Source organism: Molossus molossus, unplaced genomic scaffold (assembly GCF_014108415.1).
Source record: "Molossus molossus isolate mMolMol1 unplaced genomic scaffold, mMolMol1.p scaffold_m16_p_10, whole genome shotgun sequence".
Lineage (NCBI taxonomy): Eukaryota > Metazoa > Chordata > Mammalia > Chiroptera > Molossidae > Molossus > Molossus molossus.
The window spans coordinates 89,570,673-89,578,010 of NW_023425345.1; positions in this window are offsets into that span (position 1 = coordinate 89,570,673).

Genomic DNA, 7,338 nt, shown 5'->3' on the forward strand with positions numbered 1-7,338 from the left:
TTCTACCCCTCACTGAACACCCCTCCATTGCCCAAACTCTAACCGGTGAGCCAGGCCTTCCTATAAGCCACCCTACTCCTGGGCTCCCACCAGGCCATTGTCAAAATCTAGGCTTGAGGGTCAGAGTGAAGTTTTCTGGATTTGGGGATCACGGCCCTTAGGAACTTGTGTCTATCAGTGTTTGAGTGTGATTATGTGTCCAGAAGCTAGGGACAGAAAGGCGTACACACTTAGAAAATAGACGAAACAATAAAATAAGCCAGATAACTACTAATTTAGAAGCTAATGCCCCTGATGCTTCTAACTATGCCATGCCATGCAGACTAGGACTCTTTTTGTAGAAGAAGAGAATGATGAAGCCCAGATTCTTTACAACATAGTCAATAAGCAGATTTTGGGGGAGAGAGTTGATACTGATCTTTTGGTATGGTCCTAACAAGTATTCAGATGCTTATATAATTATAAACCTGGGACCATAAAGAGAACAGGAAAGAACAAAACCAAAACATAGGCTTGTTGTTGGTGTGCACAGGTGAGGGTGTGTGTGTGTGTGTGTTGTGTGTGTGTGTGTGGTCCCCACAAACTAAGGAAATCTAATAGCAAAAAAGCATTTCCTTTGTTGAGCAAAAATCTGCATCTCTGTAATTTTTATCTCTTGGTCAATGTCACTCTTTGAAACTACGTAAGAATCTGTTCCCTTTTCTACAAGCAGTCCTTGAAGGTATTCAGTACCTGACAGGTGCTCAATTTTCCCTCCCAGTTTCATCTTTCCAGAGTGTGCTTTTGGATGTAGGAGAGAAAGGCATGACTTAGAGGAGCTATATCAGAATTGAGCAGGGACATTGTTCAGTTTGCTGTTGGTGAAGACTTTTGATTTGGAACTTTAAATGATACTGCCGGAGAACGTGAGGGTTTTTATGTTTCTCAAAAAGAATCGTACATTAGAAATGACCCTCTCAGTTAAATGGCAGGAGGGATAAGGATCCCATTTCCTTTTCCCAGATCCCTGCTCACAGAGATTTGAGAGAGATTTGAAATGGGAAAAGAGATTACTAAATATCGATTTAGTGGACCGTCGAGGAATCATCAGACTCTGTGAGAGCATGCTTAGAGAACTGATAGTAATGCAATAGTTCTAGAAATGCAAGTGTGTCCAGTGAAATGCAACTGATCTCACCCTCTGGATATTGCCCTGTTCTATTAGTTTTATGTCTATTTAGATATTTGTTTCCCAAATTTCTTATCAGTCTTTATATATGTGGTGATTTAAGTTCTCCTTTGAAAGGAAGGTTGTAATCCTTCCCTGATTCCCTCATTAATTAATGGATTAAATAAAATCCTTGACATGTGTTTATTTTTTATTTGGATGGGAGTCACAATTGTACCTTATTTTGAAAATTGTCTTTTGACAATAATTTTCTTATAACTCACCCACCTCCTCATTCATCTTTTGGCTTTTTAATCTGCACTCCCTTCATATCGGCCACGTTGTAAACATATAAAAGCACTTGTCAAAGGAATGAAAAAGAGTTGTCTAGAAATGAATGATAAAGATTTATTCAAGAGTCTTCGAGTTTGAAAATTGGGAACACGGGTAGGCAAAACCACAGACATGTTCCGAAGAAGAAAGAACAGTTAAGAGTTCTTATCGTAAAAGGTACATTCTCGACAATTATCAGTCCTGCATTCTTAGCCCTAGGTTTGGTCCAGGAAAGTCATCAGTCAGATGTCAGATTGTCAGATGAGGATGCCAGGTGGTCCGGAAGATGGGTTCCAGGAGGTCTGGTCATGTCCGGTGGTCTGGATAATGGATGTCAGGTGGATGCCAGGTGGTCTGGACATGTGAGTCTTTCAGCGGGTAATCAGAGGGTTATCTGGAGGTCTGGTGTATGTCCAAGTATTGACACACAACAACCTGATATGTATCCAGGCATTGATGTGGGACTGGAGAATGCAAAGTTTAAGGTCCCAGGTTATCCTCATGCCGCCACCTTCATAATGTTAATAATTTGGGCAGCTTGGTTAAAATGGCTCCATTTGACATATCCCCTATCTTTATTCTTCCCTCACACCTAAATTCCAGTGCTATTATTGTCCGCATGGACTGTGGAACCAGACTGCCTGAGGTCAAAATCGGAACCTTGGTCGAGTTCCTTGACCTCTCTGTGCCTCAGTTTCCTCCCATGTAAACCAAGGGCACCTCACAGGGTTTTGCAATAAATAAATGAATTACCCAAATAATGCATCTAGAAAAGTATGTGGAACATAGAAAAAAAGAGGCTGTTCCTTTGAGCTCCTTTAGATTCGAGGACAGGGATAATGTCCTTCTCACTCTGGACCCGCTGCTTCTTCGTGGTCTAAAACCGCAGCCAGCTTCCCTGTCCGTTCTGTGAATGAAAACCCCTTCCTCATTCAGGACCCTTCCGCGATGACTACTTTCTAAATTTCTCTTCTATCAGGATATTATTATCAAGTAAGGATCTTATTGCAATTTTTGTCTGAGGGAGCTCAATTATTTTTTAACAGAGTGAACATATGAAATCACCACTCACTCTTTGTATAGCCCTTCAGAAGGATCGGGCGCCCTTACCACATTTACTTATTCTGAGCATCAAATTGTAGCAGCTCCAGGAGCCTCCACTCAAGCTGAGAGATGTGTTAGCCCACAAATTGGGAAAGACTATACTGTCTTTTCAGCGTACGATTAGGCAACTCACAGAAATGGCCCTTTTGGGGGAGCAGGGAAAAGAGGTTTGGTTTAGCATATTAATCTGTTTGTGGACCACAAAACTCCTTCTACAGAATTGGGCTGTTAGATTCGAATTTCTAGTGAAGGTAGAATAGTATTCGAAGTCCCTGGTCCCAATTTCATCAGGCAGGATGGGCTTGGTTTTGTTGCTGTAACAAACAGCCCCCCCAATCTCAAAGCCTTGAGCAACCAAGGTTTATTTCTAGCTCGTGCCACACGCCCAGTGTGTACTGACAGTGGTCTTTGCTCCGTGGCCGGCCCCCAATCAGGACTCAGGCTGGCAGAAGTCCTACCATTTGGGCCCTGGCCGGTTTGGCTCAGCGGTTAGAGCGTCCTCCTGCGGTCCCGAGAGACCCGGGTTCGGTTCCCGCTAAGGGCAGGTACCTCGGTTGCAGTTTGTCCCCGGCCCTGGTTGGTTGTGCGGGTGGCAGCCACTCAATGTGTCCCTTTCACATCGATGTTTCCCTCTCTCTCTCTCTTCCTCTCTCTCCCTCCCACTCTGTCTGTACAAAAAATGGAAAAATGTCCTCGAATGAGGATAAAAAAACAAAAAAAAAGAAGTCCTACCATTTGGGATGTCTCCAGACCGTCACCAAAATAAAGAGATCATGGAAAACGGCCAAGTGAATCTTCAATATTTTTACTCCAAAGCGACTAACGTCACCGCTGCTCACAATTCATTGGCCAGAGCCTATTTCATGGAGATCTTAAATTTCAAGTTTGGGGAGTGTGCCCCTCCCGTGTGCGCAGAATGGAGGGGGACCGTATATCAGAAATTGATGGCCCTGGTGATGTTTACCACACCAGTTAAGGCTTCCAAGCCTTGACTGCTTTACGACCTCGGTTCTGATTTATTAGCTTTGCTGTCAGCACTGGAATAGAATGCGATTCCGTTCCATTTGGCCTTGCATCCAGCTTGACAACATCCCTAATATTATCTAAAATGTGGGAGGAGGAGTTAAGCTCCTCAACAGTACAAATGTGCCCCTTCAAGCTTCAGGCTTTTTCTAAACAGGTGGCTTTGCTATAACCAGGCGTTAGCTTGTTTTTCCTGCCAAGTTTCCGCTCACCCAGCCCCCACCTGGGTCTAATTGTAAAATGCATCTGCATGTTTTAAAAGCTCATTATGTAAATGTATCAGAGTCTCTATCCATCAACAGATAATTGAAAAGACTAAATACATATTTATGAGTTTGCTTAATATTGCTTTAATGAGGTTTACTAGAAATACCAAATCAAGGAGGCAAGAAGAAAAACGATCACCCCAAAGATGAACGCAACTTTTCAACAGTTCTTGGTGGTCCTGAGAGCTGTCAGAACACTCAAAGAGCATCTCAGATTTCCTATGAGCCTTCTACAAATGACAGGAAGAAGTCGGGGAAAGAGGTAAATAACATCACTCAAATCAGACTATACTTTTTGTTTTGAATAAAAGCTATTCGAGGAATCAAAGTCTCATGTTTCTACCATCTGTCAAAGCAAGGCCACCGCGGGAATGTGGTCATAAGTCCAACATGGCAGCTCACAGGTGATTTCAAAAACCACAGACCCAGAGCACCACTCTGGCTCATGTGGCTCCTTTGTGCAAACAGAAAAAAGCACCTCCTAGGAGAGGAGAAAAACCTGTCTCCCTCCAGCCAGCAAAGCCCTACAGGTACATGGCTTAGTGAGGTGCTTTGTGCAAAGACATAAGCAACCGTGCCCCGGGTAGGTGAAGCCTAATGCCAGGACACGCAGCGAGGGGCGTGGAGCATGGGCTGGAATTGAACCTTCACTACCCTGTCAGCCAGATGCCTCCGCACAGCACATAACCTGCACAAGCCCAACAGCAGCCCTGCCTAGAAAACTCCACGGGAGTGATTCTCACCAAGAGCTGGCCTGAGTCTGTGAGAATAGAGGACCCTTCCTCAATCTACCTACCAACTTGTCCCTTCAGTTTACCTGAAGGTGGCTCAACGCCACCTTTCAGGTTTCTTTATGGCACCACTCGGTACTGCCCACACACGTTCCATTGGCCAGAGCTCAGTCTTGCGACTCCACCAAATTACAAAAATGGCTGGGAAAGGTACTTTTGCTGGGTGACCAGGAAGAAAAGGAAACCAGGTTTCTTGGCTTAGCATTGTCTCTGCCACAGTCCACTCATCTGTTCACCATCTGTTCATTTCATATTATTTCCCTCACATAGAAAGCATAGACCTCATCCCAAGTGAGAGAAGCCAAAGACCATCCACTGACTAAAACCAGCTCCAAGGCTAGGATCTCAGTGATGCTCTGCAGTCTTCCTCATCTGGCCAGATGTGGATTCTGATGATCTGGTGACCAGTGAACTAGAAGACAAGCTATCTGGCTGCCCCACTCCCTATACTCTGGTGGAGTAGAAACAGGATGTCCAAAATTAGAACTCCCATTCAATAAAGAAAAGAATGGGAGAAGCAACCCTTGCCCATAAAAATTCTGGTGTCTTCATTTGATCTAATTTTGGTCTCTGGGAAACACTGCCTTTTCTGTCATCTCTCTGGCTTGTCTGAACTAAATGCTGACACGTCTGTTCCCCTTGGAGGCTCCACAGCTTTGGTACCCTGACTACTCCTTCAGCGAGGCCTGAGACTGTTTTACAACTTGGACAGTCTAATGTGTTTTCTTCTTCTTCTTCTTTTAAGTTCAGGTTAATGGTTTCTTTGGCTTAAACGTGGTAGCTGCTCTGTTCTATTTGTGTTTAGTCAGTACTGCGTGTCAGGGACCACATCCATGTCCATTCCTAGATATTCTCAAACCTGACTATGTCTTTGCCTCCTTATACCTCCCGGTGTGTCTGTGCATCTGTCTTGTTAGTGAATGGCACTCCTCGCCTCTTCCCACACTCCCACGTCCCACTGGCCAGCACTCATTCACATGGCCCATTGAACTGCAACAGAAACTGGAAGTTCGGGTCTCACTATGTGTCCAATGGAATTGGAAGTGGGGTTTGACTCTGTATCATTACTTCTTTCTCATCTGGTCTGGAAAATAAGTTACCCTGGTTGGCAGCCTCCACTCAAAGCATGTATTTGGAGTGAAGTAAGACATCTTCAAGAGAAGAGATGTATTGTTTCTAGAAGCAAATTCGAGTAAAAGAAGGCAAAGTAATAGGTTCCAACCTGGATAAAGGTGAAATATTTTGTCAATGTCATTAATCATCACAGAAATGCAAATTAAAACCACAATGCAATATCACCTCACACCTGTTGGAATGGTTATCATCAATAAATCAACAGACAAAAAGTATTGGCGAGCGTGTAGTGAAAAAGGAACCCTTGTGCGCTGCTGGTGGGAATGCAGACTGGGGCAGCCATGGTGGAAAGCACTATGGAGTATCCTCAAAAAATTAAAATGGAACTGCCTTATGACTCAACGATTCCACTTTGGAATCGTATATCCAAAGAAACCCAAAACACTAATTTGAAAGAATATATGCACTCCTACAATCATTGCAGCATTATTACAATAGCCAAGATATGGAAGCAACACAAGTGCCTATCAGTAGACAAGTGAATAAAAAAGCTATGGTAAATATATACAATGGAATATTACTCAGCCATAAAAAAGAATAAAATCTTACCATTTGTGACAACATGGATGAACTTAGAGGGTATCATGCTAAGTGAAATAAATCAGTCAGAGAAAGACAAATACCATATGATTTCACTTATATGTGGACTTTAAAGAACAAAATAAACAAAATAGAAACAAACTCATAGACACAGGGAACATACTGATGGTGGCCAGAGGCGGGGGTGGGGGGTCGTTTGGAGGGTTGAGTCTTAAAGGTGAAGGGACTAAGAGGCACAAATTGGTAATTACAAAATAGTCATGGGGATGTGAAGTACAGTGTAGGAAATATAGTCAATAATATTGTAATAACCCACGGTGCCTGATGGGTACTTGAAATATTGAGGGGAACACTTTGTAAAGTATAGGATCATCTAACCACTATGCTGTACACCTGAAACTAATACAAAATCATATTCAAAGTAAACACTAATTGAAAGATACATATTTTGAAAAGGTCAAGAATTTTGGGAGGGCAGCCAAATCTAAAATGAAATCTGACTTCAACGTCTACGAGTCTAGGATGCCTATCATAAAGTGACAGCTTCTGGGCCTCAGTTGCCTCACCTATAAAATGGAGGTAAAAACAGTACTTCCTCATAGATGGTTGTAAACTTATATTAGATAATGTTGTGTCAGTCCATGCACTCAGTTGGGCAAGAAATTTAACTTTAGTTTCCTATATCTGAACTTAATGTCTATGTCAAACCCCATTTCCTTCTGATGACAGAAATTTAACCTCGGTCAATCCATAGCTTCTCCCGGGATTCTGTGTAAATCCTGGAGCGCACATGTGGATCCAAGATGGCAGGAGTGAAAGGGTAGCATCTGTCCTTCGATGCTGTTCCTTGTCTATGGTGGCATCCTCTGAGATGAACTTGCATATTGTTTAGTCTTTGTTCTGTGTGGGTCACAGCTGTGCCCTCCCTGTTCCCCAACCACCGAGCATCTACAGATCCACCAACTCAGTGTGTCATGTCTGGGTTATTCCACTGTGACCA